The sequence below is a fragment of the Neolamprologus multifasciatus genome, chromosome 5 (assembly GCF_963576455.1).
Source record: "Neolamprologus multifasciatus chromosome 5, fNeoMul1.2, whole genome shotgun sequence".
Classification (NCBI taxonomy): Eukaryota; Metazoa; Chordata; class Actinopteri; order Cichliformes; family Cichlidae; genus Neolamprologus; species Neolamprologus multifasciatus.
In genome coordinates, this window is record NC_140443.1 from 29,782,652 (window position 1) to 29,795,038 (window position 12,387).

Here is a 12,387-nt window from a genome sequence, read left to right on the forward strand (position 1 = left end):
TTTTCTGCAGTTGGTTTATGATTCAGTTATACGCAAGTTTTGAACACTGGCTTTGGTGTTTGTTTGAAAGCACACGGCCGTTACAGAGGCAGTTGGTGTAGCTTCGCTTTCCGAGCAGGCTGTGCTTTTTTACGCTACCGTGATAAAACGAACCACCTTACCAGTGTCTGTTTATTATGGGATATTTGCTGTAATATTATTAGCTCCTAACCTATAAGCGGCATCACAATGAATGTCGAACTTGGCTTGATAACTAGCCATTCTTGTTGGTTTTTGTATTTTTTGGCGTTTCCATTATCCACTAGCTACAAAGTTTACGAGACCAAGGCTCTGATTCGCTGGGGTGCAATACCCTAGCTGTTAATACTCAGCTCTGCTCACGAGTGAACTCTTTTGTGTTTGGAAACGTTTACGTGAAGTTTGTGCCGCCGTTAGCGTGTGTTCATTGTCAACACACACAGCTGAATAGCTTTGGGGACTATATTTTCTACCTGACAGCCCGCCTTGCTTTACAGTTTCGGTTCATATGCTGCTGGAGTCGTCTGTGTTCACAGCTAATGTGTGACGGTACACCGTGGAAGTTTTCATTAGTGGGGAAATCTAAATAACAATATTGAATGACCTTCTGGTCTAGTGACTAGCTTCCACGGTGAATGTGGTGGAGATTAGCACTCTTAATTAAAGTGTATCTACTTCGGTTTTGTTAAACAGAGCTCCCTCCTTATACTTTGACACAGAGACTTAGAGCATCTAAGTAACACCCATAAAAAAAACAATGTAGGAAAAATGACAAAATGTTTTTTTTTTTTTCATTTTAAAATGGGACGGGTTTTCTAAGTGGTTGTTACATTAGTAAAGTTTGCCAGCTGCAGGGTCGTGGGCAACCACGCAGTATTTTCCAGTATCCTACACTATGCTGCTCGCTTGCTGCTTGCAACCCAACTTGAACTGACTGGCTCAGCGTGGCTACTCTGAACAATCCCCAGCATGTGGTATTTATTTGCATGACTGTAGCGAAATAGCGCTCGCGTGATTGTAGTGGGACTATCTCTCTATGTGATTTAAATGTTGGCGTTCACTGCTGGTAAATCACATGTAGGTGCATACGTGAGCGTGAGAGACAGGCGGACTGGTTGTGGAGGCAGATGGATGTGTTTCAGTGCAGAGGATGATAAACACTCGCAGGGTTCCGGTTTGGGTTCGCCTCCCTGTGCTTGAAGGTGTATGCTGAGCACTCGGGGTTTTTTTGTTTTGTTTTTTAAGGTTGTAAGAGGAAATTCTTGGAGAGCGTGCTCAAGTGTAGGCAACAGTGAAGGGGTAGGTTAGTCATTTCTCTGAAATGCTTGAGGACTAGGTGTGCTGTCGCTCTGTTTGCCCGGGGCCATCCCTGCCGATACTTGCAGGCATTTACATCTCAATGCAAGAGTTTCTGGGATCATTCAGGTATATATTTTTCTTTCTTTCTTTCTTGTTGTTGTTGCCTACTGTGGAGTTTTCTCACTTACAGCGATTTCACACATGGGAATAAGTAGACTGTGATATCTCGGTAATGTGGACATTAGATGGTTGGTAGCTGGGAAAGAATGAGTAAGGATGGTTCTACTAGCAGTCTTTAGCTGTCAGGTGGGCTAACTTGTCTTTATTTTGAGTCTCATAGAATGCCATTACTCAAGTCCATGTATGTGGTATTTTTCTAAGTGGGTAGAATGACCACTGTGGGAACCTGTCCAATGAGCTACTTCTGCTCATATTCTTGGCAAACGGAGCCCCCTGTTCCCCCCATTCTCTGTCCCTTTATCTACCACTCTTTTTCTCCCTCACACAGGGTGTCAGGCTGTGTTAACAATGAATCAATCTTTGGGGGGATTCTTTGACTGCAGATGGGGTGCAGAAGTGACTGCATTGCATGGCTTTCGCTCTTTGTCTGTCGGCCCCCACATGGGCTCTCAATAATTCATTAACTTATCACTTTTTCTCATGGGCATGGGAGAAGGCTAATCGGTCACATGTCCCATGGATTCAGCAACCTAACGCTCACCCTATTAAAATGAGGATAACATTTGGAGGCATTGCTGATATTTGGGTCATTCTTATAGAGGTTACTTGTGAAACAAAGTATTGTATCCTGTCCCTAAAATAATAAAAATGTGAATTTCTGAGGAGTGGCTATGGCGGCTATGGCCACAAACTTATTTAGTGACATGAGTAAATTGGGGTACACATGAGTGCCTGCTTCCTGCTTGAAGCTTGAAATATATTGACCACAACAAGTTCAAACTGCAATTCTCAGGGTCAGCACAGCGCATTCAAAACAAACGTATTTATGAATGAAATGGTTAAAAACCTAATTTTTAAATAATATCAAAAAGTGCATGATTTTAAAAATATTTTTACTGCTTTCACCTCATTATGCAATGCCGCATTTTGCGTAGGACTGCCATATTTGAGTTGTCTAAGACTTCTAAATACAGTGGTGGTGAGCTTGCAACTCTCTGATGACTGCCTAATTTGTCTTTGTTGAGCGGCATTTTTGTGTCATTAATGTCTGAATAGATAGCATTCTTTGAATGTTTTGTCAGTCTCCCTGCCTTAAGAGAGACAGAGAGACGGAGATAATAAGCTTAGTTTCGAGAAACTGCCAATCGGTCATGTGGTATGTGTTTATTTTATGATTAATAGTTGTGTGGATGAGCAGTAGCTTTGAGAGTACTCTTGATGACACAGAGCTGAAAGAACAGCCTGATTGTTTCCCCTAATTGAAATATGACTCCTTGGTCTTCTTACAGCTGTATGGGGAGTGCAGGGTTAGTCAAGGAAAGCGGTTGTTCCTTCTTATGTAACTTGTAACCAGTTCTTATCATTTAGAGAAAAGGAGGATCTTTATATTTTTAGCAACTGTTTTTGTATTTGACGTTATCTTTACCCAGGTCTGTTTCCAAGTCAAGTTTGAGTATTTGTTTCCCTCACTTTGACTGATCGTTCAAGGCTGTTTTACAACCAAGTTTAAGAATTCAGAAGCTTCCTGCGGTCAGCTCAAGCTGTGCATAACATCCTGTTTAATTCCCACATCTCAAGGTCACTCGTGCAGTGACAGTGATCTGGATTTGTTTGTTAAAAGGGCACATACACACTGGCAGAACTCAACAGGTAGGTTTGCTTTTTCTGCCTACCTCTGTAGAGCTAAATATAGAAATCTGTTAAACAAGACAGTCATGTTTCCACTGCTGAAATATTTAGTTACTTTGCTCAAACAAGTGAGAGCGAGAGTATGAAATGAGAGCTGCCGAAACCAGATCAACCAGGGAAGGCCAGATCGCCACCTCACTGAGACCCAAGTCAAATGGTGCAGTTTGCACTTTTGTTCTGTTTGAAGTCACATGTCATTCATGCCCTCGTTGTCCTCTTCTTCATCTCTGAGGTAAGACCCAAGTGTTAGATTAGCTGAGCCATATGTGAGCCATGCACACTTCTAAAAGCCAAACAGGCAGCCTGAAGCAATCATTGCACCCAATTCTAGTTTATAACCAGCGTGGATTTGGAACAGCTCTCGCTCTAGTCCTCATTGATTGGATGGAGGATAGAGTTTATTAGGGAAGGGTGTGCCAAGAGCTTTGTCCCCCTCCCCTCCTTGCCCTTCCTCTTTAACTTCAACTCCCCCTTTAACTTTCGCTCCCCGAGCTCAAGAATGCTCGTAAAAAGAGTTCACCTGAACAAGCCAGTGGGAGGGTAGGACCCTGCTCTAGTTTTGTTACTATTGTAAAAAGTTAGCAAGACGTTGTTTGTGTTTTGTTTAGGGCCCCCTTTTATAAAACTGCTCTGGGGAGACGCAGCACGGGTGAAAAAAAGTTTGGTTTGTGAGATAACTGCTACCAGATGCTCTCTCTGTCTTTTATTCAGCATAAAAAGAATTGGAAAGAAAGGCTGCAGAAGAGAAGAGAATAGTAGAGTGTCATTTCTGAATGAACTTTTCAACTGTTGCATGGATACTCTCCATCTTAATTCAGCCCTCACTTTTCTTTTCCCATCAGTACCCCTCCCCCCTTTTATTAAAGAGAAAATCATTTTTAAAAGTGGTACAACTTCTACACATAGTCACCATTAGACCCATAAAGGCTCTAATGTAACCTTTTTGAGAAATCTATTCTGTGTAAATATGTGTTATGTTTATGTCATTAGTGAGAGTCTCAGGAATAGCTCCAATTTGGGTCATATGTTTGAGTGTTGTCAAAGGAGCTTGCAAAGAAAAGCGTCTGGACTTCTTTAAGTTACTTGAAGACGTTTCACCTCTCATCCGAGAAGCTTCTTCAGTTCTAAGGTCAAACTGAACTGAAGAAGCTTCTCGGATGAGAGGTGAAACGTCTTCAAGTAACTTAAAGAAGTCCAGACGCTTTTCTTTGCAATCTCCTTTGACTACGATGACCTGGATGACTGAGAACCTTCACAGACATGTTTGAGTGTTGTGGAATTGGTTTGCTATCGAAACAACAAAGGGCTTTGTTCACTGCAGAGTTTTCAAGGTTCTCTGTCCTAACTTTTCACAAAGCTTGTCTTTACTGGCCTTAATATTAGTAGTTTAGTTTTATAGTTGTTGTTGTTGTTGTTTTTTGTTTGTTTTTTAAAGATTGTTGTGTGTACACATCGAAAACGAAACAGTTTTATGTTGACTTTCTGTGGCAGTGGGTTGTGGTTTCTAGGAGGCCTGGGGAGTGTCTACAAGTTATGTCAGCGTTTCCCCACACAAACACTTTACTCAGGTGGGCTGCCCAGGTGTATTTGGTGAAAACAGGTGACTAAATTTATTTTCTTTCTCTGAGAAATGGATGGCATCTTTGATTGGACAATCCTCTCATTCTTATTTAGAGTTCAGTTGCTGCTAACTACCTAGCACCGGGCCCTTCCTTTCTTCTTGTGTTTTCACCTTACAGTGGCAGCTAGCAGGTGTCCTGCCTTCTCCACACACACCTTAACTGCAGTCTATATGATAAAGGGCAGCTTTAGAGAAGGTCTCCACCTAATTCTCCTGACATTTTCAGGAGTTCATAGCCTTGGTTATAAGGTCACATTAGTCATCGCTCGCCTGAACTGTAGTGTCAACACAGCCCCATAACAATTTATACTCACACTTGAGGCATGCTTCAATCGCTATAGTCATATCCTGAATGATATGTATCCCAAATCACTGCTGAAATGGGAATACAGGGAGTTCAGACAGGAAACAGAGTGACTGCTGAGATTTTTTTTTTTCCAGATTTATATGCGAAACATTGTTTCAAATTTTTTGTGCTAGTCTCCAATTGCACATCCCTGTACTACTCATTGAAATATCATAGAAATGCCGAAGAGACACACTCGTGCTACCAGCCTAGCTGTGTTGCACTTGGTTGCAAAAGTCTGTAGTCACCACAGTCAGTGAGTATAAGCTGTTTGTGTGTGAAAACAGCTTGAGAAAGTATTTGTCCTCTGGCATCAGTGAACAGAACAGCCACTTTACATGGAAATTGCTTCTAAAGCATACGGTAACATGTTAATTAAGGTGCTAGTAGACAGCTACTCGTGTGTTCTTTAATGTAAAACAACTGAGTGTGGTGCCCCCATAATATCCTGACTAATTAAATTGATTTCCTTGCTATTTTTTAATGTGTTTTATTTTAAGGTTAGCATTTTTTTTAGGTGGTTAAAAGACATTTTGTTTCTGTTTGTACATTGCTCACCTTCAGTGTCTATTCCCCTGTCTACTTGGTGGTATACCATTGGTCACTGACTTAAAACACTGGCAATGAATAAGTACCTCAGACAAACCCACTTCAAAGAAGCCAAATGATCCCTAACTGAGTAAAATCGGTTTACCCAGTGAAACTGGCATTTACTTAGCATCAAAATTAAACATTTACTGTAAATTGGCAATCACTCCTTTTGCACTTTACTTTTTTCAGTGTGTTTTAATAAAAATGTGTCTTCAGCTTACACCAATTTAGCATTCAGTTTGCTTTGATTATATTAATAAAAAACAATGTGTGAGAGAGATTTTCTATTACCACAGAGTCTAAAAACACTGAGAAATGGTTTTTGGTTCATATTGCCCAGCCCTAGTTTCTAGGTCTGTCTGAACTGGGAAGCAGCTGTTGGCATGCATGGCACTGCAGTCCCAAGTTGTAAGAGGATATCTGACCATGCAAGCAGGGACTGTACGGGTGCTGTCTCTGTAGTTCATCTGAAATTCAAAATCTTCTTTCATTTAGTAAATTAGCACAGATTGCAATGAGTGTGTACATTTTTGCACACAGCACTGAGCTTAACACTTTTTTCCATTTTTCCATTGGGCTGTAATAAATGTTATTTTATTATAGCCCTGAGTTCAAAGAAAAGTCATGAATGACTTACTTCCACGCCATCGTTAAAGGCTCCAGACTTACTACAGCATGTCAACACTGGCAAGGCATGTGTCAGATAATTTACTACACTTGTTTCTTATATGTGCTCTTTCTTCTTTTTCTTTTCTTTTTTTCTCTTCTCCTCACGGGAAGAGAAAAGTGTTCTTTTCACTATTACTGTCCTTTTCTGCCTCCTGACGTCAATCCTGTTTACGTGGCTTGTCGTTAAGGCAACACTCTAATCAAAAGGTTGCTCTGAAGCTTACTGCTGTCCCTAGAATAGCAGAGCTAACACTTGCCTCCTGATGTTGCCACATCACATCAAGCTGTGCAGTGAAGTCTTGGTTTAAATATCAAGCAACGCTTCGAAAAAGTTGAGCTAAAATTTGATTCTTTATTTTATATAGAAGTGGCTTTACTTTTGCAAGTAATTACTATGTTTCTATTTGCCCTGTTTATGGTTTTATATATACATACATACATACATACATATCTGTATTGCTCTTGCCATATTGGGAGAATTGGTTATGTGTGACTATGGTATGATTAAAAATGGAAGTAAAGGTCCCTGTTCAATTAGCTCCACCAATGTGTCCTAGTCAAATCCTCTGGACATGGTGGCCACTCTTGAAATAGAATTCCAATATTATTTAAAGCAGTTAATGACTTTGGTTTCAAGGCAATGTGAAGGTCAAAATCAAACTTAGTGTGGCAGGGCACAAGCTTCATCTACAATCAAGAAATTCATTTTTAATATCCAAATGGGAGTGGTATTAGATTTTAATAATGACATCATCTGAGCCCCCATTTACACAGCCCTAAAGACAAGGCCTAAAGACGTCAACAGATAACTGTAGGATGTGCAGTAGAAATGAGTAAGGCCTTCACTTTGAAGTAAGAGTTTTAAAAGTTTCTGATTCCGGTTTGCGTCACACCTAGTTTCACTGCCACTTGGTGGTTAGTTAGCAAGACTAGTTTGCAGACATGTCGACCTTTTCTTTTCAGGCTAGAGGCAACTGCAGTAGTCTGCTGGTGACCAAAGCAATCACAATGAGGTTTTGGGTGCAGCACCCACTTTGTGATAGATTTCACCTACCAACAACCAGCAGTCAGTCTCCAAATACTTGGGGAATGCAGGTTTTTCCCAAGTGGCCGAAGGTTGCAAGGAGGTCACTGACTGATCTCTAGGTTTGTTTCAGTGTTTCAGGCCTAACACAATCACACTGTTCAAGTAAAATAAACACTGAGGGAGGAAATTGGAAGCGGCATCATGTCTTATTTTTTTCCTCCTTTCACTTGTTGTACTGCTGTTCTTTGTCATTCAGTGAAGCTGCGTTGCTGTCTCACTCCCATAACTGAGTAGGAGGGGAGAGAGTGAGAGGTGTGCTTGCAGCAGGAGAAGAAAGACCTTTTTTTGTGAAGCAGTGCTGTCTGTAGATATTTTTGCTGTGTTCTTTATTTTAAAAGTTACCAAAGGTCTATGCAAAGTGTTAATCTGAATGATCTGAACGGTGGTGATATCAAACCTGTGAGTGAGATGGATGAGCTGAGGTGGTGTACATTACTATATTCTAAGAAAAACAAACAAAAATAAAACAAATACCAATAGTCTTAAAAACCCAACATTATAGTTATTGACTTTGAGGTACAGTCCTAGTATTGGCACAGAATGAATTATTTGGGCTATATGAGGACTATTGTAATTTGTGTCACTTCTTACTAACAAAAGAATCTAATAGTTGAATCTTTTTCAGTCTTAATTGTATTGGGAAAAGGAGATTTCTTTAAGAGACAGCTTTATTTTCACACTTCGCTTCAAGTAAAACCAACAAAAAACGAAATGATGTGAAGCTCATACATTTTTGTACTCCTACTTCATAAGCATTTTTTTGCCTTGAGGAAAAATCAACAATATTTCATTTTTCTACCAGCAGAAACAGCAAATGCAACTTTTGTTGCTTTATACTTCAAATAAACATAAACCACACTGTAAATATGCATAGTGGTGTGTGTGTGTGTCCGCTCAGTCAGCCTGTGTTGTCCTTTGCTTGCCCCCTTGAAGAGCGAAGGACTTGATTAGCAGTGCAGGCTTAATCACTCAGCAGATGGGACAGAGTGCAGTGTCACCAAGACAAAAACAAACCCACAGTTGGATTATGGCTGGCTGTGTGTGTACGCGTGTCTCTGTCCACTTGGACTGAGCAGCTTTGACTTGACTCCTAAACACACTCCCAGGTGTTGTGCTGAATCCCAGCAGAGAGCCATGTTTCTTTTCGTCTCTCCCTTTAAACAATTGGTCGTTGCTGTCCTTATCAGTTATTTTGTCTAAAGCATGAAATAACACAATGAATTAAAAACTATAAAACAGGGCATGTTATGTAGCTTGAGATGATAAAGTCTTTTATCTCTTCTGTTTTATTTATTTATTTATTTTCTTTTTTTTGCACTGGGTGAAAAGCAAACTAAAAGAAACTTTACTGACGGGCTGTAAAATCCTCATGTATTCTTAACCAAGGTCAGCATCACCCTGGGAGATCAAACAAGGCACGTATTGATAGTTCCTTCTGCTGTTACTCCTGTTAGTAAAATCCTTTTTTTATACCTAGGCTCCGTCACCACATGAAGCTGACCATTTAAAAGAAAGAAGTAGTAAGAGGAATACTAGGATAGAGGAGGGTTCAAAGTTGTGAAACTGGCGTCAGACCGTCTTTTGACTGGAATTCTTTGCAGGGGTCAGAGTTCAGAGACTGCAGTGTGGTGCTCTGATTGGCTGTGGAAAGGTGAAATGAAAACCACAGTAAACTTTTGACCCCTGCGCAGGAGCGCTGCAGGAACGCCCAGGCTCAGCTCTGGCGTGGTGGAACAGAGCCCGCTCTCTTCCTGTGTTTACTCCACCAATCCAACAGTGACGGTGGGGAGAAGAGGAGGAAAGAGGAGGGGGCAGGGAGGGACCAGATAGGGAGGAGGGAAAGACACACGAGCGAGGGAGAAAGGGAAAAAGGGAAAGCTGAGAGAGAAACACAGTTGAAACGTTAAAAACAGAAAGACCCTCTGTCTCAACAGCAAAGCGAAAATCAAAACTGCCAAATTAAACTCAGTGTTTTCTGTTGACATCGCCTCATTTACAAATATCACAAACAATAATTACAGTGGTTAAGATATCGTCACACTGATTTAACTTCTACAGGAGATTTGCCCGCTCACTGCATCAGTTGCAAGTGGATATGTGTGTTATCAGGCTGGGCAGCATCGAGGTTGATCAGGCACTGGTGTTCTGGCTCCCCAGATAAAAGGCTGTTTAGCTATTGATTAATGAACTAATTTCCATAATATTAGGCTTGTGTGATCACAGCTGACTGCATTCTGTTTGGTCTGTGGTCTCCTCTGGACGATGCTGCGCTTATCACCTCAGTTTTTGCACCAGCACATGAAGCCTATTGAAAATGAAGGGGTTATTGGGGACGTAGAATTAACAGTTGTGCAATGTGACAAGTTAGTTGCTTGAATCTATGCCGGCGCATGTCCTGTCCTCTTCCTTTCTATTCTTTGTTCCTGTTGATGATGGATAGTTGCAGGAGATGCAAGTGTGACGCACACACACAGTGGAATCTGCCATGTCTTTGTTTTCACCTTCATTTATTTTCCCTGGTTTTTCTCCACGTTGCAGTTTGTGTGGGGAAAAAATGGGGAGATTCACACACAGCCTGTCCAAGCTCTCATGTGTGTTGTGTGCATTGGAAAAGGGTGGGGGATGTTTTCCTTTTCTTTTTTTCTTCTAGAGAAATAAGCAATCCTATGAACACAGTTTTCCCTCTGCTACGAGCTACACAGTCTTACTCACCACATTCATCTATGGACATCTTGTATTTCTTTATTGAAAAGAGAGTGCAGATGTTTAGAATGGGTTTTACAATATCCGTCATATGTGCAAAATGTGTTTGACACTTGACTTTTTTCACACATTTTTATTTCTTCATTTGTGAATAAAATCGAATTTGGCATTTGTGACATTTTTTACCTTAAAGACAAAGGCTTCTTTCTTTTTCTTTTCTTTTCTAATTTAGTAAAGCAGAAATGTGTTTTGTTAAATTTTTGCCAGTGTTGAATCACACCTCTAGACACTCCCCAGCCAACCACACAACAGATTAAGGACCCAGTTTTGTCTTTTCGGTCTTTTTTTTTTTTTTTTTTCCCTTTGTTTTCATCTGCGTTTCTTTTTTCCTTTTTTCCCCTTTTTCTCTTAGCAATTTACAGCTTTGCTTTTTAATAAATCCTCACTTCACATATGCTTCACATATGTCTTTCTCATCCCCTTTCTCAAATCTCATTGCATGGCAACACTCTCCTCTTTGCCATCAAAACCTTTTGGCTCCAGTTAAGCCCCATTAGCTCAGGTTTCATTGAAATCATGTGTAATACTGGAATGAAAATGTTGGCAGGGAAATGGCTAATAAGGAAAATTCACAAGTGCATTCAACTCTGACAAATATTTCTGGATGTCATTTTCCGTTACAATTAAGAGGGAAATCCCTAAAATGTCAACATGAGAGAGAGCTACTAAACAAAGTGAAATTTAGTTTGCAGCTCTTGCTTTATCTAATTACAATGTTGACTATGGTTCACTCACTCACTTGACGCTTAGTCGGGTAAAAAGCATCATAGACAACACAGAAATAAAAGGTTTGACTTTCTTTCCTGATCAAGGGGCATATATTATACTGTCTGTGAATCCAAGAGGGATTTAGATTCCCATGTTGAAATGCCTAAATTTGCAGCATTAAAAATAATATTTACAGCCTAATATAACAAAAGGCTTTTGATTCTGGAGTCATTTCCCTCCTTTATAACTATTCTGTGTGGGATTAATTTTTATTTATTTATTTTTAACAACTCTTCAATCTGTATAATTGAGCTAGGGGTCAAGAAGGCTAAGCAAGTGCAAGTGTCTCAATAATGGAAACTGGAGCATATTGGGGTCTGCTAGACCTGATGTGATTTTATTTATTTATTTTTCCCCAGCTGTTTAATATTATGCCTTCCTGTTTGGTGCAGACTGTCGAAATGTTTGCTTCAGTTTTTAACACCTGTACAGGTGTTTTAAAAACTGAAGCAAACATCCAGGTGTTAAATCCGTACAGTTTATGAAAGCAACACGTTAACAAAGCTTGTTAGTCTTTGCTGATAAATCTGCACGTCAACCTTTCATTCCTATAAGGTAGCGTGTGATCCAAAAAACCAACATGGCGACGGTGACATGCTAACATTGAAACTTCAGAATGTGTAGCCTAAACATGTAATCTGTTGTCCTTGTCTTATTTTTCTTCCATTGCAGTGTAAAACTGCTCTGTTAATAGTTGGTTGTTTTGGGTTTTTTCCCCTTTCTGTTTCTTTTAAACCCATAAGGCATTTGCTGTCTGGTTCCATCGGTTCCATTATACTCTTGGGTAGTTCGTGCAGGTAGAAGGAAACGGGGTGGCCACTTGCCAGCTGCAAATTTATCAGTCTGTTGCCTGCACTATTCTCATGTTGATTAAACTGGATTTCACATGAACTTTATACTGTGTGGTTGGCAGATTAAAATCCATTTGACTTTTGCTCTGACTGCATTTGACATTTTTCTTCCCACATGTACCTCCATAGGGTTACAGTTAGGGTTAAATTATATGGTTGACAGCAACTTTTGTCAGCTGTACACAAAGCTGCTAATACTGTAGGTAACAATGAATATCTAGGAATTATTTGATTCCATTGTCATTTCATTAGAGTTGGGTTGTGTCACCTCATAGCCTACAGTTCTGTTTTCAAAGCAAAATAATGCACTACTTTATAATGTTTCTCTTAACTGTAATTTATTATAATATGGAATAATTAATCCATCATAATAAGATGGTGAGTTATTTAGATTTATTCAGTTACAAATGGTACTATGAGGTGATTAAGAAGATAATTCCTCATCAATTTACACACCAAACGACACTGAAGGTAGCTCCCCCTTCACAGGCAATTTGTGCCTGCT

The 12,387-nt window shown here is 40.1% G+C and overlaps 1 protein-coding gene across 2 annotated transcripts in view; it reads left to right on the forward strand.

Annotated features, from left to right (window-relative positions):
- LOC146519038 (nuclear receptor coactivator 3-like) overlaps positions 1–12,387 on the forward strand; it is a 33,016-nt gene that overhangs the window by 120 nt on the left and 20,509 nt on the right. The window contains exon 1 of one of the 2 annotated variants that reach the window (XM_085159054.1): positions 2–1,443. The exons of the other annotated variant lie outside the window; for it this stretch is intronic. The gene's annotated coding sequence lies outside the window, so the exon portion shown is untranslated. Of the gene's footprint in view, position 1; positions 1,444–12,387 lie in introns of those variants that run through there. 2 annotated transcript variants of the gene reach the window in all.